Consider the following 25,416-nt stretch of genomic DNA (forward strand, 5'->3'; position numbering starts at 1 on the left):
GGCTACTAATATTTGCTAGGGGGGACAGTGGCAGTGTCTCCCCGATCCGCTTGACGCCAGATAGCTATCACCAGGTCAGCTAAATCGGAATGAGCATTTATTGTTTATGAATTCTGGATTCTGATGCTTTTAATATTCACGCTACTTACATTATTTTAAATCGCATTCGTTTTGCCATACATTTTTAAGAATCTCTCACATGCTGCTTGGTGTATTGGGGGTGATTGAAACTCACTTGCACTTGAGGAAGTCTGTGCTCTATGGTATAGCCTGCCCGCCTCGGTACGACTCGGCAATTAGTGCCGTAGAGCGGAGGGCGGACAGGTAAGAGCCTGACATTCACTACACTTCCGCTAGGTCGATCCGGTAGCGGTCTAGTCTCCCACAAGGAGGGGCTACTAAGGCAGCGAGGAGCTGCGCGCTGAACGCGGCTAGGGAGGACAGTGGCAGTTTCTCCCCGATCCGCTCGACGCCAGATAGCTATCACCAGGTCAGCTAAATCGGAATGAGCATTTATTGTTTATGAATTCTGGAATCTGATGCTTTTAATATTCACGCTACTTGCATTATTTTAAATCGCATTAGTTTTGCCATACATTTTTAAGAATCTCTCACATGCTAAAGATCTGCAGCCAGACCCTCTGGTAGGTTGTGCTGTGCGCTTTGCCCTATGCCCTGAAGGTCCTTTCTCATGTTTACATTGTTGCTTCCAGGCTACCTTAGACAGTGATGGTATTACTGAGGAAAGCAAGCCACCTACTAGCCCTGTCCTCCAATCTCTCCCCATAACCTTTCCTCCAGCTTCAATACTGAGGATACTGTGCCTGCGAATAGTTTAAAGAGTTTTCTTTTGAACATCCGCTCCCTACCAAAGCACCATCTTGAATTTTGGGATCTGGTCAATACTGTAAAACCTGACATTTGTTTCCTCACAGAAACTTGGTTAAAGCCCCATACAGTTCCAGCCATCATGTTGGGGGTTCCTAAGGGATATAAGGTACTTAAACTCGATCGTCCTGTCAAAACTGGGGGAGGTATTGCTATTGTGTATAAAGAGGAGGGCCTGAAGATCTCCCTGTTAGAATAAAGAAGCTGTCCTATGATGGAAATTATGGTTTTTAAGATTATTTTCACACCCAAAATTCACTGGACTGGGGCACTAGTGTACAGTCCCCCAGGGTCAAGTGCGGGCTTCTCTATTTCCCTAGTGGAATTTCTGGCCCCTTACCTAAAAGCGAAAGAAGATTTTATTCTCCCTGGAGATTTTAATATTCATGTTGACCTCCCTAGTCACCCCGATACTGCATTATTACTCTCAGATCTTACAAGACTTGGGCTAGAGATCCAAAATAATGATCCCACACATATTGGTGGACATATTCTGGACCTAATTTTTACTAACTACTTGAAAATTAAATATTGGTCAACATCTTAAGTGTGCTGGTACGACCACAATATGGTGGAATTCTTCTTCTGTGGTTTTGCTCCTCCACATCAGAAGTCTCTCCCTGCTGCTTTGCGGAGATCCTGGCGCAAGGTAACACTGGATGAATTTCAGAGGGTTCGGAAGGAACCCATCTTTACAGAGATAGATGATGTTGAGTCTGGCCTAGTCAAGTACAATGCAGCTCTTTTAGAAGCAGTGGATCTATTGGCGTCACTGAAGCTTTGTAAACAGCATTCAGTAACCAAACAAGATATGGTACACTGAATAACTTAGAGGGGAGAAGCAAAAGTGCAGACAGCTCGAAAAAGCTTGGAGGAAATCACACATGGATATCAATAAGAAAGAGTACACTTATGCCCTGGCCTCTGATCATAAAAACTTAAAGATGGCCAGACGGAGCTGTCTTGCGTCACAGCTGGAGGAAGCAGGCAACACTTCCAGAGAAATCTATAAGATTCTATAGTCCTTTATAAAACCTGTGGCCTGTGAGAGTCCTGATGAGATATCTCAAATCCTGTGTGATGAAATATCATTATTCTTTGAGAATAAAATAGAGATTATATATGAGAAAATCAAGCAGACAGAGACTGTTGGGAGTAGTATCTTTAATCCCTCCTTTACATCATCTATTCCTCCTATGCATCTTGTGGGCGCCAGTATCTCACTTACCACACTTCCGGAGATTACTCTTTCTGAAGTCACTTCTCTGGCCGGTCTAATTAAAACAGGGTCTCCCTCAGACCTCTTGCCGGCAAAGATGGTGGGCTCTTTGGGGAACCTGCTCCTACCTGGAATTCAAACAGTGATCAATCTCTCCCTCAGAGACGGGCATGTGCCAGGTGAATGGAAGAGAGCGGTGGGGAACCCTATTCGAAAGAACGCAGCTGTGCCATGGTCAGACCTTTCCAATCTCCGTCCTATTTCCCTACTTCCTTATATCAGTAAGATGACCGATAAGCATGTGAATACCTATCTATCTATGTTTATCGAGGCAGCGGGTGGTCTGGACCAATCTCAATCGGGGTTCAGACCTAACCACAGCACCGAGTCAGCCCTCCTCTCCGTGACCAATACCATCAGGATGGCACAGGATAGAGGAGGCTCCATGATCTTGGTGTTGTTGAATTTATCAGCTGCCTTCGATACGGTTTCACATGATATTCTTCTCGGTCGTCTGCAGAAGGTGGGAATAAGCGGCTCGGCTCTCGCCTGGCTAAAAAGCTTTCTTTCAGGTCGATCACAAACCGTCAAGTTGGGCTCCCATTATTCGATCTTTAGGGAGCTCACTAAGGGGGTCCCTCAGGGCTCATGCCTAAGCCCTACACTTTTTATTGTGTATGTGGCCCCCTTGGCGGATATTGTGAGAGAATATGGGTTCACCCCAGTATCCTATGCTGACGATACTCAGCTTCTGTTCCCCTTCCATACCATGACACCGGCAATTAAACATGCATTTGCCACCGGTATGAGAGCAGTATCTGACTGGATGACCTCCAATTGCTTACAATGCAATGTGAGCAAGACAGAGGTCGTGCTTTTTGGAGAAGCCCCCCTCCTATGGTCGCCTGAGTGGTGGCCCACGGATTTTGGAGCTGCTCCCTGCCCTAAGCAGATAGTGAAAAATCTGGGGGTGCGGCTTGACCAGGCGTTATTACTAAAGGAACACGTGAGTCTGGTGGCGGGAACCTGTTTCAGGACCATTGGGCTCCTGAGGCGTGTGTTCCCGTTCCTGGATGATTGCTATAAGAAAACACTGGTTCAGACATTGGTTGTCAGTAGATTGGACTACTACAATGGACTGCTCCTTTCAGCCAACGAGGAGCAACTGAGCCGTTTGCAGGTAGTCCAGAATACTGCGGCCAGATTAGTCCTTGACGCTCTCCTAGGTCCCCGTCATGCCCTCTTTTGCATAAGCTCCACTGGCTGCCTATCCGCCGGAGAATTGAGTTTAAAGTGTGTTGTGTAATTCACAGATGCCTTTATGGATCTGGCCCTAAATATCTGGCTGAATAATTTCAGCCATATATCCCCACCCGTTCTTTGCGATCTAGCAACTTATTATTGCTGCAGATTCCGCGGATTAAGAAGGCAAAACAAGGGGGCCGTGCATTGTCTTATAACGGCCCCACTCATTGGAACACTCTGCCCCTTACTTTAAGACAAACTACTAATCTACATGCCTTTAAGAAATCTTTGAAGACCTATTTGTTTCCGGTTGTGTAAGTTCTAGGGATTTTTATGACTATGATACGGATCTGGCATCTTGGAAGACCTTAAAAGCATGGAGATACCTCTTGGGGTCGATTCCGGCGCTATACAAGAACACAAATAAATAAATAAATGGAACTAACGTCTGTTGAAGAATAATATGAAACAAAGTTGACAGATCTATATCTAGTTCGCCATCTGCAGGTTTGAAATAAAGAAGGAATACACGGGCAATACGGAAATTTGCATTAGGGTGTGAAGAAAACATTAGCAAGCTTAATTTAGTAATAGCACAGGGTCCTCCGGAAATATTTGCAGGAATATAGGGCCAAGACGTATTGCCAAAGAGAAAATCAATCCAGAAGGTAATAACATTGTACGATAGTGACTAGTGGTAACTACAAGACTTTTACATGTCATATTGTTCTTTACCGAAGTACAGGATTTGGGCAATCTTCGAGAACATAAAGTTTTTTCGTGATCTGTAAATGAAGTGGCACCTTTCAGTTTTAAACGAACACATTCAGGTATGGCACTCGGATCACATGTGAGGAAGAAACATAGATCACCCTGTGTGATATTATATGTAGTTATCTGGGAATGGATTGGTGGTACTGGGTCTAACAGCACCGTACATAAAGGACAGTACTCATGGGTTGCAAAGTCACCTAGAATAATGTTAGGACGGGCATTTGATATATTGAAAATATTAGCAAGGGTCGCCAAAGAAGCTGGGACGGCAACCAAACAGGTCGCTAATATGTCCATTACCGAACGCATCGGTGTCAAGCAGAAATGTGGGGAGTTTGTCACTCTCCGTGCTAGGGTTGTCCAAAAGTTCGACGATGAATCCCACGCAGCAAAGGAGCGATGTCTTCTGGTTAGTAAATCAACCAAAGTCTGGAGGTTCTTTCCTCTCCCGACGTAGCAGGCCAAAAGGAGTCCAACGCCGGCACATCCTACAACAGCAGTCCAGAGAATGATCTGAAAAGAAAATCAAATACAGGCATCATTCATTCTCGTAAGTAACATTTATCAGCTGGGATGGCTTCCCAGCTATCTCTCCTTGGTCTCATGACAAGTACTGTATTATCATGACCGGTTGCAATAATTTCAGCTTGCTCAGGGGGATTTTTAGGCGACTGCACCCATACTCTCGCTCCTGGATTATCAGTGGAGGCAAAACCCTTTTGTCCTTTAACAGTTAATAGAGTTGGGGCGGTGCCTTTTTGAATCTTGCCACTGCAAACCGGCATGATTAGCAATTGAGCAACTCGATCTGTCTTATGAATTGGTATATCAACATCACTGCTATTCAGCAGGAGTACCTTAATCTCTCCCTGATAATCACTGTCAATTACACCTCCAAGCACTTGGATGCCTTTTAAGGCCAGGCCCGATCTCGGGGCAATTAATCCAAAACTTCCTGTTGGTATGCTGACTCCAATGCCAGTTTCAATGATAACTCGATCTCATCCTTTTACAGTAATGTCATTCATGGCATGTAGGTCTAAGCCTGAGGAACCAGGGGTTGCTCTGCATGGAGCTAGGGCTCCATGGGAAATTTCCCAATACATTACAGTATTCTTAACTGTGTTTGGTTTAGCATCAACAGCTGGAGGAAATAGACGCATTAATGGGGAGTCAGCATTTAAATATGGGCGATTATTCAAAATCAACAGTACATGAAACAAATGATCTCTCCAATTTTTATATTTGTCATCAGATAATTTACGCAATTGATCTTTTAGCAAACCATTCATTCTCTCTACAAGGCCTGCTGCCTGTGGGTAGTACGGTATGTGAAACACCCATTCAATGTTGTTTTCCACACAAAATTCCTGTACCAATCTTCCTTTGAAATGGGATGCATTGTCAGATTGTATTTGAAATGGGACACCATAATACAGCATGATTAATTCCAATGTTTTAATGGTATTTACTTGAGTGGCTTTTTTACAGGGAAATGCCACCAAAAGGCCATTATAAGTGTCTATAATGGTGCATATATATTGACAATTTTTACTCATGGCAAGCGGATAAGTATGGGCAAATTTTGCGAATCTCGCGTTCGCGAATTTTGCGGATTTGCGAACTTGCAATCCGCAAAATCTGCGAATTCTTGCGAATTTGCGTAATTTTTTTTTTTTGTGTTCGCAAGGATTTCTGCCAGTTCGCGAGGGTTTCGTACCAGTTCACAATTGCGAACTTACATTTCGGCGCGCAACGGTCGCGAATTATGTTGTTTCTACGTCTGGTTCATCATTACAGGTTCCCAGCACCCTCTGTTTCACCACTGCAACCCTCTGTTACATAAATGCCACCCTCTGGTTCATCATTACTGTAGATTATGGGGGGGAAAGCAAGCACACCAGCCCTGCTTCAACTGAGATGAATTAATTTGGGGTTAGTTTATTAATGTGTCACTGTTTTAAAATTCCAGTCTGGCACCTGCTTCCTTATCTGTAACTTTGCTTTCTGTTGCAGTGCATTTTTTTTCCCCAGGACCTTTGTGGCCTACCTGTAGCTATTCTATGAGCCTGCTGTGAGGGTCAGAGCAGGGTCATACAATTGTTGCAACTAGCAACTGAATTCTGGAGGGGCCCCAGTCAGGAAGCACTACCGGGAATTGTTACTAATGATGAGTTTGAACTCTTGCCCCTGCCGAGTGCTTTCAGTTTTGAAAAACTCGTTTTTCTGCAATTTCGCGGGGTTCGCGGGGCGCGAACACGCGCGAGATCGGATTCGGAAGCCGCAAATTCGTGCGAATATGCAATTTGGTTTTTTTGTGGCGTGTTAGTTGGCAAGGTTTTGTGCGTTTTTGCGAGCGGCTCGTAGCGCAAGGCGCAAAGTTACCCTCGCGGTCGTTCAAGGGCGCAGCCATCTTGTTTGCCTGACGTATTTCCGTTTCCGGGCGCGAAGTGTAATCTCGCAAAGTCTGCGGCTTGCCAGTACAGTTTCGCGCGTGTTCGCAAGGAAAATCTCGCGCGAACTTACCCGCGTGGTCGTGAACGAGCGCGGCCATCTTGTTTCTCATTCATTGCTATGGTTCTGGGCATGGTCTTTGTATCCTCTGTCAATCTCTGCCATCCTTTGCTTGTTTGAAGTTTTTTTTGATCTATTTTACTTATTATCTATCCCTCTATTTTTCTAGCCCTATATTTTTGTGTTTACTGCTACTTTTGGTTAATTTTAAACTACTTTTGTAAACTCTTTTCTTTTCTTCTCTTCCCTATTCTATTTTCTTTATTCCTTTCCGCCCAGACCATGGTGAAGGGAGCCGGGAAGCATCCCGAGAAGGGGAAGGGTCCCGCACCCCGTGTCCGGCTCCCGTGCGGGCGTTTGAGGGGGGAGCTTGTGATGCCACGGGAGATCTTTACCCCGGAGGAGGTGGCCCAACTCGTTTTATGTTCAGCGCCGCCTCCCCAGGACCATCATGGGAGGCGGCAAGATCAGTGCCGGGTACGGGGCCCGGGAGCGCCGGAAGCGGTGGGAGAAGGTGTGCCAGGCCATTTACCACTACTCTCGGGTCTGGCGCACCTACAACCAGGCCACCCACCGCTGGACGGATGTCCTGACCCGTGAGCGAGATCTGCTCGACCTCCTTGGCCTTGAGATCCTCGGGCTTGCTGAGTAGTAGTAGCTATGTCTTTACTACTATGTTTTCTCCTGCTGTGTTATTATATTGCAAATTTTTGTTTTTTACCAAGAGCAATAATGCTGCTCATTACATTGTAGGTACATTTTATTTCGAAATCTTCTGTGCATTTCAGGTACACTGCTCTCCTTCTTCTCAGTAGTGTTGCTACTATGCTTATTTGTTTTAGATTTTGTGTTCATTTCATTGGCCTGTGAAATTATGTATGAGTGTAGTTGAAAGAACTGCGTAATGCTACACACTAAGGTTCAGATTTGTAATTACCGGCGCATCCCTGCAAAGTTGCAGGGATGCACCAGTAATTGTGCGTCACGCCACCATCACCCATGGTGCGCCGTATTTACAATGCGGCGCGCCATGGGCCCAAAACGTCACCAAAGCGTTACGCATCTGTGCCGTAAAGGCGGCGCATTGCTGGAGTTGCGTCGCAACGATGGTGCAGCTCCATCAATGCTCTGGGGTGCCCTATCTCCCCAATGCTGCGTCAAGCCGTACGTCTGCTTCAAGCAGGCGCAGGGTTTGAGTCACGCATCATTGTCCTCAAAGTGACTGATTGAGATCTTGTAGATTTCCCTCAGCCACTTTTAGGATGCGTTCCTGCGAAGGAACGCCCTCCCTTGCGCCGGAACGCCCCCTATTGGCGCAGGGCTTTACAACGTGATGCATCTCCCATATGCGTCACGTTGTTAATATACACTGCACCATTGCGCCTCTTTTGTGCTGTCGCTGCGTCACAAAAGTCATGCAACAATGGAGCAAAAGAGCCGCAAGGGCCTTCTAAATCAGCCCCTACAGACTCAAGTCCAGTCCTTCCTTTGTACACATGGCGATAAGAAGAAATAGTGGTGGTGGATTAATAGTTTGAGTATTTTAATGACTGGTTAATGTAGAAGGAAACTTTAGTGTTGTCGCTGATCTTCAATCACGATGGACTTTGGCTGTCACTTTGCGTGCTGTGGACTGCTGCCTGCCAATCCTAGGCAAACCTTTTTAGTACTTTGTTTAGTGAGTTACATAGGGTAGTTTCCAATTCGACGGTCTGCAAATCAAGCAATACTAAAGTAATGATGTAGTCGACCACATGAGATTGGTCAATAATATATCCCGTGGAGTCGTTCCCTATTTGCTATTTCGCAAAAATATTTTGTTACTTTGTTAGTTCTTTTGAAATGTTTTATTTTGGTTGAGAAATATCATCCATGTTTTCTGTTTTTCTTTCTTTCATGTTGTACATCAGCTTCCCCCAGGGGCAAGAGGAGGACACAGGAGGAGGGGGAGGGTGCTGTTGACGATGCAGGCCAGGACCGGGCAGGCGAGGGCTCCTCTGCTGGCCCCAGTAAGTTTTAATTTTAATATAGAGTACTTATTTTTTCCTAGCGTTCCTCATTCGATTTTTTTGTAAATCGTCTTTGATCTCTTGTAGACAGGATCTAAATTCTTATCCTGCCTCGACTATGACTCCGTGTGGTATTACTAGATTATTCTCATTAGTCTGTTGTGTAGCTAACTAAGATTGCACATTTGGCATTTTCATTGGACTCCCATTCTAGTCAGCAATAGCTCTATGCACTGAGTGCAGTCCTCTGGGATTGTCCATAATGTCTTTTCAAGTATTCTAAATGTTTATGCTTTGACCATTGCCAACAATAAAAAGGTTAATGACCACCAAGAAAGAATAAGATACTACTTTACTTTTGGTTTGGATAGGAGGACAACCCATTCTACTACTGTTGCAGGGACAAATCTGCACAAACAGAACTATGGACACTAAATAATGCATTGCTTAGCTTATCAATTATAATAGGTGCTGTAACTGTTAGACTTTCCACATACCTCAGTGATAACAGACTTTGTAGTTGAACCCCCAATCTCCTTACTGACTAGATAGTGTGGCAGAGTCATTTAGCTCCCAAAGTCACCGATGGCAGAGGCACGGACTCATGCTTGCAAAAATTCGAAAACCTTTAGCTCATCCACTCTAGTCTGGAGGACCAAAAACCACAGAGTCTAGTTAAGTTTAAAACGCTTTATTAAAAGTAAACACATTTATTAAATTCAAGTTTGTCATAAAAGTGAACGTGTAACTGAAAATGGAAAAGTGCTTAGTGCTGACGATTAATTGGACACATTTCTTGTGGCCGAGCCGAGCTCTCACCTGGTTTGAACTTGATCCTGCTCGTGTTCTTAGAAGTCAAGGTTCTGTCTGTTAGGAGAAAAAGTGGTGCGTGTTAAAAAGTAAAAAGCAAATATTCATCAGTTGTGCCAAAAAGTGCAGCAAGACAACAGCCTTCCCTGGAAAAAGGGACATTTTTACTCTAGAGTACACAGTCATAAATTATTAAATTGTACACCTTTTTCACATTTCTTTCTTCCTCCTAGACCAAATATTATATAGTAGTGAGTGGTGTATTCTAACATTATTAAATGTACTTTGTAGGTGGAACATCTGGAGACGGGGCCAGCGCGGAGGTGGTGGTGGCATTGGACGAGGAGGACAACTCTGGGGAGGAGGTGGTGCAAGTGCCGGACAAGGACATGCCTGTGAGGGTTCACACGGTGGTGGTATAGTATCGGGTTCCCAAGGCCTACATGTTCCGAAGATAACCCACATACATTGGAAGAACTGTTGGCACGGAAACTGTAAAAGTCAAAGAACAAGTTTATTAAGACCCCATGGGGTGGTGGAACACTCATACAGCACCCTTCGGTAATGCAAGAGGTATCACACCGAACATCGGTGTGACCCCCTCTTTTATACAATTCTACAGGTAATAAAACGAACAAGCGGCACAAGGTTACAGAACATTATGTACATATAAGGGCATGTTTTGGAACACTGCCAGCTCATTGGAGGGTTTCAAACCCACTGGTCAGTTTGCGGCACATTCCTAAAAAGTGACTGGTCAGTGTGAACTGCGCATGTGTGAGCTTGACCAATACTAAAAATAGCCTGTTGCTGGGCAGACTCGAGTGGTCAGTGGAACGGACAAAGGACTAGAGGGCACGCTGGCCACGAGGCCGCTCATGATCTAAAATGGCCGCCGCTACATATAAAATGGCGTTTCTATGTATAGCCAATTTAAGCGAGAAACGTGTAGCAAAGCTAAGCGCTAACCCAGCCATCGTCAAAATACGACAGACGACCCTTTTAGCGTTTAGCTGAAGCTACCTCATAGTGGACATAGTCAAGGTGTTCATCTTCTATATCAATTAACATTATTTGTGTTACTTCTTTATGAAGCATCATTTTGTCATGAGCAAGAGCTCGTCTCGATGGTACACAGACTGATAAGCACATAGAACATAAAGCTGGGCCACATTGGATACATAAGCATACAAAGAACAGAATCCCCACAATGATACATAGAATCGTTAACAGTTTCCATCCCCAGGTGGTGAGTATTGACCAGAACCATCCTGACAGAGTCCAAGTACCATTATCCGGATGTATTTCAGCGGCTATCTTATGTAGCTTTGTGATAGCATCGTATACAGATGGTGAATTGTCAGGTATATAGACACAGCAGCTACTTCCGATAATTCTACATGCCCCCCCACGGTCAGCTAACACTACATCTAGAACCATCCGGTTCTGGAGTGCAACAATTCTAGAAATCTGTACTTCTTCCGTGATATTTCCAAGTGCTATTGCAGTATCATTAGCCACAGCCTCAACAACACGGGCCAATCGTCGGATCTTTCGACTGTTCAAAGCTGCCCCAACGAAGGAAAACAGGCCCAAATTAAAGTCCACATACTGCTGCAAAGTAGTGTCCGTTTGATCAATATCATCCAAAACAACAGCGCGTTTGGCACGGTTTAAAACAAAGTCGTGATATAAAATGTAGTCATTGTGATACATTGGTGGGGCAATGAATACAGGAGGTAATACAAAAGACACGTAGCAAGTGCCTGACCATCCCAATGGAAGCTGATGATAACCCTTCGTTCCACAGATGAAGTAAGTATTGCGGGATGTTACAAACGATATACCATTAGGACTGTCAAATGTGAGTGTGGTGTTGCATTCACTTTTCCCAACAGAAATTACACCTTTATTGCGTATACATAGATCCGCTTTAGTAGCAATAACATTAATAACATGTGCATTCGATACATTGATATTTCGCTGATTGCTATAAATTCGTGAAGCAGACACATTATCAGGGCGGTATTCCTCCCATTCGAATCGAGTACCCTCAGCTTGTGGATACCCATCCCGGTCATGGTGACACAATTTATTCAAACGGAAAAGCACTCCCCCTTTTGTTGGCCATCTCAGGGTAAAGAGGAGAGTGTACAAAGCATTGCAAGATCCATTATGCGAAAACGGGAGAGGAATGAGTGGAGTACCCCCTTTCTTCTGGTGCCCAGGCAACATCCCACACACCCAGAAATTTGAGGTATTTGTCATATTGTGCGTATGATGTAGGATCTGAATAAAACTATTGTTCAGATAAGTCTGTCGGTGCCGTTCTTCGTGATAGGGCAGGGTGAAGTGAAAATGTTCAGATGGAGCCGGGGTAGTCGGCAGCAAATGCTCGCGTGCAGGTACCACAAGTTCAACTACCCAGGCTATTACAGCTATCACTACAATAGTCAAAACAAAGAGAATGGCACCCAAGAGTCGCTTATCTCGTGATGCTGATGATGCCATAGTTCAGAAAAGTTCTTGCAGAGTCTCAAATAGTTCAAATTGGTCACAAAGTCTCAAATACACATGCGTGTATACCTAAAAAAGAAAAAAAAAATATGGTGCTGAACTCCGAGGTAGCCGTTGTTTTCTTCTCCGGGCCAAGACGGGTGTCGCTACACTGGCAGAACTGATCCCCCCCCCCTTGGAATTCCTGGTTTCCGTTTCACAAACCTGGAGCGGTAACCAACCAGTCATAAAAACACAAAAAGAAACTCTTCTTTATCGTGGCCGTAGATTGTAGCACTCTCGTCCAGAAGCAGTGTGGTCCGGGAAGGCTCCCTCAACTTCGGCCGACGTCACAGCTGGGCTCTTTTCCTTTTCCAAAATCTCTTTATAATCGGTCAACACAACAGGATTTGCCAGATCAGAAGAGACACGACGGCAGTGGGTTGAGTGTATCCACCGCTTCCTGTTGGTCACTCGTACAGCTGTCCGAGTAGCGAGGAGGACTTGCTCGGGGCCACGCCACCTCGGTTCCAAGCTATTCGTCCTCTCAAACGACCGAATCATCACAAAATCCCCAGGACGAAGATCATGGCCCTCTCCAGTAGAGTTGTCAGGGAGCGCTTCTCGAACCTGTTGATGAATAGAAAGCAAATCATTTGTTAATCGTGCCAAATAGTCATTCATCATTACACAAGGCACATCATGTATCAATCGCGGCTTAGGCACCCCCCAGATATTCATCGGCCTTCCGAACACCACTTCATATGGTGTGAGGCCCGTTCGAGAATGGGGTATTGATCTGAGGGAGAGCAATGCTAGCGGTAAGGCATCCGGCCGTTTTAATGACGTGGACGCCACGATCTTGGCCAGTTTTAATTTCAACGTGGCATTGTACCGCTCGACAAGACCTGCAGATTGAGGGTGGAACACAGCATGAAACTTCTGCTGAATCCCTAACCCCTTCAACACATATTCCACAATTTTCCCGACAAAATGAGGCCCATTGTCGCTCCACAGATATTTGCAAATTCCAAATCGAGGGAAGTACTCTTTGAGCAAAACCTTAGCTGTTGTCAAAGCAGTATTGTCTTTCGTGGGGAAAGCCTCAACCCATTTACTAAAAGCACATACCACCACTAAGACATACTTCAGGTTATTGCAGCGCTCAAGCTGGATATAATCCATTTGGAGTACCTCGAATGGTGCAGAAGGTGGAACGAACCCTCCTTTCGGAGTATGGGTCCCCTTTCCAGGGTTGTGCTGCAAGCATATCAGACAGGTCTGCACTACTCTCTTAGCAGTATTAGCAATCTCGGGATGCTCCCAAACTCGTGTCAACAGTCGAGTGATTGCAAGAGCCCCCACGTGTGCCAACCCATGTGCCATTTGGACCATCACATGCAAGTAAGCCGCAGGCAATTTCCATTTCTCCATATCTTTGCTTCTCCAACACCCTTCATCGTCTAGCACCCCATCTACTGCCCATGCCGCAAGTTCAGCTTCAGTAGCTGATTTCTGAATATCTAATATCTCAGCTCTAGCATCATTCCATCGTTCAGCTTGAGACTTTGTCACGTACATGGGGGAGTCAATTTGAGACGTAGCCGTTTGTCTCGCTATGCTATCCGCAAAGGCATTTCCCTGACCCACTTTATCAGTGATCTTCTTGTGGGCGCTACATTTTATGATCGCTACCTTCTTTGGACAAAGCAACACGTTTAGGAGATCACGCACCAGTTCTCCGTGCATAATGTGTTCTCCATGAGAAGTCAGAAACCCACGTTCTCTCCAGAGTAGCCCAAAGTCATGCGCTACTCCGAAGGCATACCGGCTGTCTGTGTATATGTTCACACATAAACCAGCGCTCAATTCGCAGGCTCTTGTTAAGGCTATCAGCTCTGCTGCCCGAGCCGATTTCTGTGGTATTCTAGCTGTTTCCACCACTGTCTTAAGTGTCGTGATCGCATAAGCTGCGGAAGTCGTGCCATCTGGCAGCCTCAAACACGATCCATCGACCCACAGTTCCCCATCCACATCTGGAAGTGGCATATCCTGTAAGTCTATACGACCCTTTGTCTGTTCCTCGGTCAGGAAAACACAGTCGTGATGTTTTTCTTCCTGACCCTCCTCGATCGGATAGGGCAATAAAGTGGCAGGGTTCAGAGTAGCACATCTTTTCAGTGTAATATGTGGCGCCAACAGTGTAAGCTCATATCCTGTTAAACGTGCACTCGTGAGATATTGGGTTTTTGTTTGGTTTAGCAGGGCATCTACTGCGTGAGGAACTAACACCAACAGTTTATGTGATAACACTATTCCCTCACTCTGCCGTATGGCTACTGCTGTTGCTGCTACCGCTCGGAAACACCCAGGCAATCCTCGTGCTACAGGATCAAGAATGGCAGAGAAATACGCACATGGTCTCTGCTTGTCCCCCGTGTACTTGCACTAATACTGACAACGCGCACCCGTCATTCTCGTGCACGTACAATGTAAAAAGTTTCGTGTAGTCTGGTGTGCCTAACACGGGTGCAGAACAAAGGGCCTGTCTCAACTGTTCAAAAGCATTCTGACATTCATCTGTCCATTCAAGGGGCATTGGTGTAGCTTTGGACAGTAACGCTAGCAAGGGCTTTATAATGTGTGAAAAACCCATGATCCATTGTCTACAAAAGGACGTCAACCCTATGAAGGCACGTACATCTCTCTGCGTGCGGGGGACTGGTGTGTCTAAAATTGCTTGAATTCGATCTGATGTCAATGCACGCCCCTCCTTAGACAAAAGATGACCGAGATAGGTCACCTTGGGTCTACAATATTGAAGCTTTTTCTTGGAAACTTTATGATTATTCTGTGCCAGAAAATAAAGCAGCGCAATCGTACTTTCTTCACATTGTGCATAAGAATCAGCGGCAAGCAGGAGGTCATCCACATATTAGATAAGGACAACCCCCGACTGCAACTCAAAAGAGTCAAGCTGTCTTTTCAAAGCCTGGCTGTAGATACTCGGGCTCTCAGTGTACCCTTGAGGAACACGACAAAATCTATACGATTTATTATTTAACGTAAAGCCAAACAGGTATCTGCTATCGGTATGGACAGGAATAGAAAAGAAAGCATTCTTCAAATCAATTACACTAAAGGTCGTAGCCGTTGGTGGTACCATCGTAAGCAAGGTCGTAATATTGGACACCACCGGGTATTGGGGAACGACAATTTTGTTGATCTCTCTCAAGTCAATAATAAACCGATAAATTTTGTCGTCAGTATCTCTCTTCAGAATCGGCAGAATAGGACTATTACAAACATTGTAAGAAACCTCTTCTACCACCCCAGCCGCAATCAGATCTTGGACAATATGTGTCAGGGCAATTTCTCCTTCCTTCGAAATCTTATACTGTGGCACACGTGGCAGAGAAGCCCCTTCCTTAACAGTAATGTGAATAGGTGGAATACGCATCTCCCCCACATCCGTGTCTGAGGTCGCCCATAACGTGTGCGGGAGAGAAGCCAAAGCTGAAACGTCTTGTATAGTATAAAACCTATTTGGGTCAGGATAATTGTCATTGAGAATGAAACGCACTCCCTCCGGAGCGCACCGTATCGTTGCTCGAAAATATTTAAGCAAATCAATGCCCAGGATATTATCTGGTGTATAGGGCGATAACAAAAATTGGCCAAAACTAAAAAATTTGTCGAGACAAAGTGCTAGGGGTTTTGACAATGGGCTAGGGTAGGGTGTGCCATCAAACCCTACACATGTAATCATTTCGCCAGACAGGGGAGCCCTCGGAACCAACCTTTTAGACAAAGCGCTACGGGTAGCTCCGGTGTCAACTAGGAATTGATTGATCAGTAGAACCCAAAATACCCGCTGTTACATATGGACCCTCCTGATCTACAGGCACTTCAATTGGTTCCGCACCCCATCCTACGCAGTCCTATGCATGTACATAATCCTGGTGTTCCACATTCTCGCCTTCCGATATCTGATATTGGTTTCGTCTATCAAAAGTATTTCGTTCATCCTGGCCACGGCCCCCTTGCTCAACCCTTCCACGACCACCTCCACCACCTCTCACTCCCGAGTAACCTCCCCTGAACCTTCCACCTCCTCGACCACGCTGGCTACGTTGTTCACGAAGTACCGGACAATCTTCAGCCCAATGCCCAAACTCTTTGCAATAAGCACATTGATCCTCCGCTATGTCCGTACGACCATACGACGTAGTACCTCCACCTCGTCTTCCTCTATCACTCCCTCTATTCTGAGTCCCACGAACCTGTGCCAACATCACCTTCGTCTTCAATTCTTTCGCTTTCTTATCAACACTTTCTTTAGCCTCTATCTCCTGCCGTTCATAATACTGAGCCATCGTTAACAAAGACGCAGGGGTCGCCGTGGCCCAGGAACTTTCACTCGTTTTCAATCGTTTTGCAATCTCCGGTAGGAGATTAGTCACATACTTATCTACAAACAAATGCTGACCTGTATCGTCTGTTAACGATTGACCACTATAATCATGGAATGCCTCCTCGAAGCGTGTAAAGAAATCTGAAACCGTTTCATCAGGCTTTTGTTTGCACGAAGCTAACATAGTCCAATCGATCTTTTTAGAAGGAACGAGCGTTTTTAATTTAATCAAAATAGCCGCTGGAAGGTCTAAAATCAACTGACAAGGCTTGCATGCTGGTTTCCTTTCTAAATCAGCTTCATTAATCTCTTTCCATGTACCTCCTAGCACTGTTTCATCATTATTCTTACGAATCTGTCTCCACATATCAGGCGGAAGTATTAACCCAAAGAACAAATCTATATCAACCAGAGTCATCACACAAGATGAAATAGCCCCTTCCACCCCCTCGTAGAATGCTGCCGGATTCTTACGAAGATCAGGTAAAGAATTTTTCAGTGCCATAACATCCGCTCTATTCCAAGGCGTATACACCCAATTATATACAAAATACTCCTTCGCATCTTTCGACCTTCTATCATCATCTGTACCTTCCCCTTTCGGTGGAACATACAAAGGCGCAGCTTCACGCATAGGCATAACATGCATTGCAGAATTCTTATCTGAACCCCGGAGAGAACACTCCTTAATCTGCTCGCTATTCTCCGACTCCTTTTGCTTCTTTTTCCGCTCCTCCCGCAATCCGGTTGTTTCATCTCGCAGCTGGATCAGTTGCTTGAAAAGGCCATCAACATCTGCAAGATCAAATACACCTTTATCCAAATTCTCACGACATACTGACACAGCTTTAGGTTCAAACGTATCTGAAAGTTGACGATACGCGGCAACAACTTCATCCGCCATATTAGACAGAAAATACAGTAATTCATGATCCGTCCACCTACTCCTCTCCGCAACCACCTCAGCCTGAGAAACACAATTCTTATTCACTTTACGAGCCCAACTACGTAAATGCGCGGACCTCTCCGTGGTAAACCTGAGAGCAGATATACCCTTCTTTTCCGACTTATCCTGCACATCATCACCCGAATCTTCAGCTGGAGCCGTTGGCAAAACATACGGAGGCGGTGACCGATCTAGCAATGAAAAATCATCAATTTCAATATTAAGGACAGGATAAAGCGGTCGACGAATAGGGAATTGACCCGTCGTTTGCAATTTACGTTCCCGTTCCTCCCTCTCTCTTTTCTCCTGAGCCTCTTTTTCCTCAAGCTGTAAAGCCTTATCCCGAGCAGCCTTGCGCTGCTCTTTGTCCGCCAAGGCAACTTCATGTTTCATTCGCTCACGCACCGCTTTCTCCCACATTCGCACACAATCAAACATGTTTTGTCTAGACCTACGTTGAAACAGACATTGCTCCACAAACTGTACTTTTTGCAAATCGAACGACCCATGTAGTGGCCATTGCAATTCAGGATCCGACTTTGTATACTTATGCCAGAGTTTACTGTACATTATAGGGGGAAGGCCATGTTTAATGTACATTTCGCGATTTGGTGTTCCCTCTGGGGGAGCCGGCTGTGATTCCGCTAACCTAATTGTGGTACCATTTCCAAGACAGCACATCCCTCGAAGCGTGCTGAAAACAGGGATGTTCAAAGAGTATCACGAAAGCGTGACACCGTATAAAATAGCACTTACAGTACTTCACACAAATGTGCCGCTCAGAGGAAAAAAACAAAGTTAGAGAAACATCTCTACATGCCTGCCTATGTGAAGTGCACTACACATATAGATTCAAAGTTCACAAATTCACAAATTCACAAGTTCACAAATGTTAGCTAACTCAAATCAAAGTCATAGGTCACAGAATTTCGGCAAGCGTCCGAGGACTACCTTACCGATCACAAATCATAGAACTTCAGTAAGCGTCCGTAGACTACCTTACCGATCGCAAATCTTACCCAAACTTTCAAAGGTCCAGATTCCAACTGCCAAGGTCTTTTAATCGAATCAGCCAAACGGCACTTTATCCAGCAACACAGACGATCGAAACTCAGTCGGAGACCGGCGCCACCTGGAAGGTCAGATCGGAAGGAAAGGAAAAAACACTGTGGGTGCCAAGACTCGGGTCACTTAGTGGCAGCGCGCGTCCATGGCGAGTGTCCAAACCTTCGTCACGACCTCTCCTTCGGGCATCCGAGTCGCCGATGAGTCCCTTCGGGGTCGCCAATTTGTAGTATCGGGTTCCCAAGGCCTACATGTTCCGAAGATAACCCACATACATTGGAAGAACTGTTGGCACGGAAACTGTAAAAGTCAAAGAACAAGTTTATTAAGACCCCATGGGGTGGTGGTACACTCATACAGCACCCTTCGGTAATGCAAGAGGTATCACACCGAACATCGGTGTGACCCCCTCTTTTATACAATTCTACAGGTAATAAAACGAACAAGCGGCACAAGGTTACAGAACATTATGTACATATAAGGGCATGTTTTGGAACACTGCCAGCTCATTGGAGGGTTTCAAACCCACTGGTCAGTTTGCGGCACATTCCTAAAAAGTGACTGGTCAGTGTGAACTGCGCATGTGTGAGCTTGACCAATACTAAAAATAGCCTGTTGCTGGGCAGACTCGAGTGGTCAGTGGAACGGACAAAGGACTAGAGGGCACGCTGGCCACGAGGCCGCTCATGATCTAAAATGGCCGCCGCTACATATAAAATGGCGTTTCTATGTATAGCCAATTTAAGCGAGAAACGTGTAGCAAAGCTAAGCGCTAACCCAGCCATCGTCAAAATACGACAGTGGCGGGCAGAGGTAAGCTATACATTCCTTAGTCATTGAGATTGAAGACTGCAGAGTGTGCTTTCTGCACGGGTGTATTATAAAAAAAGCAGGTAGTAGCCTCCTCTAAATGTACTTCGACTTAGCTGTGAAGTTTTTGGCGAGAAGAATCCCAATCAGATCTGAGGTGAACTTGATGGATGGGATGAACGAAAAGCGAAAGAAGGGTGTAAGTAAGTGTGGAAGCACGAGAAATGTAATGATGACTGGCAAAGAAGAATGATATGTGTTTGCTTGGTCCCCAAGGTGGCTGGGAAGGTAAGAAAATGGTATGGTGCATGGCTGGGTGAATGATGAAGCAAGGATTGGTGGAAGGAGAACAGCCTGGGTGGGTGAGACAGAAACTGTATGTGTGCAATATACTTTGAATGGATGGATGCCTGGATCACTCATGGTACTATCTGACTCTTAGATAGCATATGTGTATCTAGAGAGAGTAGACGGTCACTGGATGAACTAAGTGTTACTTTGAAGAGCATGTAACACCGCACCCGCACGTCCGTTCCAGTGTAGGAAAGGCAAGGAAAAGAAGTTGTAACGTTGTCCAAAGACTACCATGAATAGTAGCAGTAGTTTGTATTGCAACTGCAAGCACAGCATATATCCGGTTATTACGGTGGACACTCCCTACCTCCCTTAATAACTTTAGTTTAGTAGTAGTACGTCATTCATGTGTGGGGGTATCACTGTTCACTCAATAATAAGCAAAGCACCTAAAGTCATCCCATATGTCATCAAATACATCCCATGTGAAGTGATAGATAATCAGATAATTTAGCTTCTTCATTTTCCTTTTCTAATACTCATTTGCACTGTAGGGTGAAAGCTAAATTAATTAAACAGTAGCCCTTTTAACAGAGTATTCTCAGTGCCACCCGTAATAGAAAAGTAAGAGCTTCACCACCTGCATGTACTGGACCGGTACAGTAACGCAAGTCTGTCTCACTCACCATGGTGTGCGTCTGTTTTTCTTTGGTGCAAGTTCACTGCTCTGGCATTATGCTGGCTTGCATAAGATAACGTTCCAATTTTCCTAAACAAGAGAGAAGAAGAAGAATAAGACTGGTGTACTGTCATAATCGACTGTAATAGAAGTCCATAGTGCTCGTAGAATTTGTTCCTTAAACTCCCACTAATGTTAGAGCAAGGATGAAGAAGTCGGAGGTTACATAGATACTGTCCTCAATAGTTATGTACTGTGCTTTCAATTTGCTACTTGTACTGTGATAACTTTCTGCTAAATCATTTTGTGTTAATCTTAAGGAGCATTGGTTACAGACTATGCCTTTCTTTTTTCATGTAGTTGCTCCTTCCAAATCCAAGACACCATCAAGGAGGAAGGAGCTGGCTCGAATGGCCCGGCAACGGAGGCTGGATGCCACTGTCGCAGAATATCGGCGGCTGGTGGCCCTGGAGGAGGAGGAGACGCAGTCTGGTACAACAACAACGTCCACTGGGACAGCTGCATCCTCCTCCGTGCGGGCTGCCAGTGCCAGCCAGCGCAGTGCTCCAGCGGTACGGAGCCGGGCTACCAAAGCCAAACGCCACCGCCCAGCAGCAAAGAAAGCAGCTGCCCCTCACAGGATTTGCAAGGCACACCGGCGCCGCTTATCCCTCAGACTGTCCTACCTGGAGCAGGAGGTCCATAACTATAAGAACGTGGTGGAGGGCCTCCGCTTTGAACTTGCCACCCTCCGCAAGGAGCATGATGCCCTGGCTGCTAATTCCAACAGCACCCTGCCATAGTGTCCCTTGCCCCTTTTTTAGAGACTTTTGGGGGGTGGGAATTGGGAGTTGGGATTTTTGGGGACTTTTGAAGGACAATCGTTGGGGTTAGGGAGGGTCTTGCGGGAGATTCTTTTGTTAGGGCTATAAAAATATACTTTTTGAAACTTTATCTGACCATACCTGTTTTTTACTGCTTTTGAGTCAGTCTGGTGGGTGGGGGCTTAACATAACAGTAAGTTTGTTTTCCTGAATAGTCCTAGGACTTTAGTAGTACTACCGTCAATCAAATCTCTCGTCTCTCCTTATACTCCATTATACTACCTCCAACCAAACGCCTATCTTACCTGTAATTTCTGTTTGCAAGTAGGGCTAGGCCCAGGGCTGGCTCCACGGGAAACAGCAAATAAGGTTGGCAATCCTGGGCGGATAAAATTTCCTCATAGCGGTGGTAATAGTGGTGTGACACAGTGGCAGTTGCTTGCCTATGAAAAAAAAGAAAATGAAATCTGGTTTGTCCTCCTGAGCAATACAACGGTACAATAGAGAATATAGCAGGTGACAGAAGAACACTAGAACAGTGCCACATTATAGCCTAACAAATGTTAAAGTATAACTAATTCGGTTGAAGTTCTTTGACATTAGCCATGGGTCTTTGTCAAGCAGAGTAAGAATATATCCTCGGATTTCTTCACCAGCCTGTTGCTACCACCTTAACCTCCCCAGCAAGTGTGTGGATTTATTGCTGTAATTTAGTCACACATCAATCAAAACCACACAGCCCGGGGGAAGAGGGTTAGGGTTTGAAAAATGGATGGGTACGGGGGTTTTTGGGAAAGGTTTTGGGAGACAAGAAAAAATAGCACAGCATGGACAAACAATTGTGAACATAAACAAATCTTTGGGTACAAACCTATCCATCAATCTTTGAAAGTGCATGCACTACTGGCTACTGTATGCATGTCAGTGAAAAGTAAGTAGTACTTTCGACAACTGTGAAAGAAAGAATGCGACAGTACATGGCGTGGGTGGAAATATTGATAACTATATTCAACATAAGGTCTCTGTAGCCAGATACCTGAGAGCCTTGCTGGTCACTATAAATCCATTCACAAAAACACTCAATGGGGTTGGTCTGGAAGGTATAGTAGATAGAAAAGGAGAAATTGCTTTTTTTCTAGGTGTCCCCTCACTCACCAGGGTTGCCCCTTGGTGACATGCTTCATCATTGGGGCCATCCCAGTCCTCTACGGGCTGGGGCGTGCTGCGACTTGCGAATTACGTAGGAGCACTTACAAATGACTGTGTGTGGTGCAGATGTGATAGTGGAGTGGACTAAGTGATGTGTTAAGGGATCAATTTAGAAGCAGAGAGAGATCCAAGAAATGCAGTCACAGTCAGAGAAAAAGGCAAGGGATACTGTATCTATGTTGTTGTAGTTGTCCTGTTGGAAGTGGTAAGTAAGTTGCCTGCAGAAAAAAAATCCTCTTATTAGCGGCACTCCTCCATTGCAGCCGACGCTTCGTCCATCGATGTTGGTCACCAGAAGACACCCTGTCCACTGCCTGCCTGATGCTGAATTGTGGCTCGCTAATGTGAAGCCTGACTCCATCCTTTTTTCCCCATTGCAGAGACTGAAACCCGGCCTGTAATTATTCAACGAAAAACAGGAAGTGATATAATATTACAACACCACTGATAAATAAATATAAGGTATGTAGGCTGTGGAGTGCAAAAAGTCACAATTTGATTTTCCTAGTAGACAGTACAATATTTTTGAAAGTGCGTACTCTGTCTGAGTCACCTTTTGTAGGATAAATAAGTAGGGGCAAATTAATGTAGCGGATCTTTCCCCTCAAGCTAGGTGTACTGTAAACTGTGTTTTTGAACAAAATTAGATCTTCCTAGCAGTGCTCCCACCCAGACCCTTACTAAAGCCAGTCGCAAAAATGTAGAAGACCCCCAATCAAATCTCAAAAAACGAGGCCTAGCAGAAAACTGGTGACAAAACTTACTTTGAAAGTAAAAGTAGGCCGAAGTACCCCCTTACTAATTACCCCTTACCCACCGTGGATTGCATTCAAACCACTTGCAAGCAACCAAGCAAAAGTATCCATAGCCAGCATCGCTCCAAGACTCGAAATCCCCCCCACTCAAACACATGCAATAGAAAAACTGCTAACCCTAACGAACCCTAAGTTAAGAATAGTGGCAAAGGCTTTCTTTAACTATGCCAAATCCCCCCTTTCCCACCATGGATTTTCTTCAAATGACTTGCAACCAAAATTACACATTCTCACGAGTGCTCTAAGACCCCAGAACTCAGTTGCAAAAATCTAGAACACCCCGAAACACATGCAATCCTGCTGCTAGGGCTAACCCTAACGAACCCTAAGTTACAAAAAGTGCCAAAAGGCTTTTCCGCGAGGATTTTGTCCCAACCACTTCTACCCGGTATTAGACCTTCCCAGGAATGCCACAAGACCCGCCAACCCACCCGCCAAGAAGCATAACACCCCCAAACAGGCCAAAGCAAAATCTCATACTTGCAATATTTCTCGGCCTTCGGTCCAAACGCGCTGCGTAGCTAGGCCATAAGTCGGGGTTGCCACCACGGATTTCCTGAAAAGCAAATGCAATCAAGATTAGAGTGTCCCAGCAGAGCTCCCAGACCACGGGAGCTTCCCAACAATGGTCCCAGAGCCGTCAACTCACCTGCAAAGAGGTACAACAACACCCCCACAAGTGCTGAGTCTTTCTTCATTGGGCATAAACCAGCCCTCTGGTTTGATGGAAATAGGAGTCTGGAGGAGGAGGATAGAGGAGCATGTTCTTCTGAACTTGTGAACCTGAGGAATGCAGACTGCGGCAACTTCAAATCAATTAGCAAACCAGTGAAGACAGTTCTGCTGATGGGCTTGTTTTTGTGATTATCTGATTAAAGTTTGAAATATATTAACTGTGCACAACAAAGAAAGACAGACACACAGGAATAAAAGTGAATAAGGACGAAAAAGAAAGTTATTGATTCATTTTCAGGGCTCGGTATCACGGTCCAGGAATGAGAATAAGGCTTCGTCATCATACTCTGCGAATTCAGGCAGGGTGAGCTCAGTGTCACCTGACAGAGTAGAAATTCCCTCATCTATGTTGCTGGCCACCTCCTCTTCATCCGGCATGCTTTCTCGTACTCTGAAATCTGGTGGTATGAGGTGCTGATTCATCTTGATCATTGTTAACCTCTCCACATTTTTGGGCGAGAGGCGGCTCCGTTTGGGAGTTACAATGCCACCAGCAGCACTGAAAACCCGTTCAGAAGACACGCTTGCAAGTGGGCAAGACAAGTAGTTTAAAGCCAGGTTGGTGAGCTGTGGCCACAATTCTTTTTTCCCATGCCAATACGCCAATGGGTCAGAATTAACATAGACCTCTGTTGAGTCATTCAGATAGTCCTTCACCATCGACTCAAGGTCCTCCTCATCCAAGGTTCCTCCACTTTGCTTAGCTCTTGCTGTGCCTCTGACCTTTTGAGAACCAAACCCACGCAGAGCTAGCCAATCCTCTTCAGCCTCCAATGTTTCTGTTGTGTCTCGTGCAGATGATCCGGTTGCCGGTGTCTTTAACGGCTGAGAGGTCACTTGTGCCACAGCCACAGGTGCAGAAGTGGATTGTTTTGACTGGGGATGGCCTGCTGATGTACTGCCATTTCCTTCAATTTCCAGCCGTTCTCTTTCAAATCTCTTGGCTGACAAGGCTAGCCAATGTTTGTACTTTGGAACATGTTCATCATCAAAAGGAAAGAATGCTTGGCCTGCCAGCGCCCTTTTATAGCGTGGATCCAGAATAGTAGCACAAATGTAATGCTCTTCTGAGTGGATCTTTTTAAGACGTTCATCACCTTGTAGGAGCTCTAATAATTTCTCAGCCAGAAGAAAAGAGTCTTGGTTTTTTACATCTTTTGCAAACACAGAACACACCTCCTTCAGTTGGTCCTCCAGCATGTACAATAATGGGATAGCTTTTCCCAAATTACAGTCCTCCTTGCTGACTGCACGCGTGAAGAACTCAAAAGGACGAAGCATGCGTGTCAGGCTTTGAACTATGTTCCATTGCGCCGCACCCATCCTCAGCTCCTCTGTACCCTCTGTAAGGAAATATTGATCGAGTTCCGTATACTGCTCATACAGACGCTCAAGCATGTAGAAGGTTGAGTTCCAACGTGTTACCACCTCCTGGATGAGTGCTTTCACTGGCATTTTACGTTGATATAGCAGGCTCCTCAGCTGCTTCCGGGCCTTAAAAGAATGGCTGAAATGCTTGCACATTTTTCGGCAGGTGTCCAGTACGCTGCACTGCCTTTATTACCCAAGAATTTTTGGACAACCAGGTTTTTACAGTGCGCCAAACACGGCACTCTGAAATAGTTACCGTCCCTCATGGCCTTAACTATATTGGCGCCATTGTCCGTGGA

This window comes from Lissotriton vulgaris, chromosome 5 (assembly GCF_964263255.1).
Source record: "Lissotriton vulgaris chromosome 5, aLisVul1.2, whole genome shotgun sequence".
NCBI classification, from domain to species: domain Eukaryota; kingdom Metazoa; phylum Chordata; class Amphibia; order Caudata; family Salamandridae; genus Lissotriton; species Lissotriton vulgaris.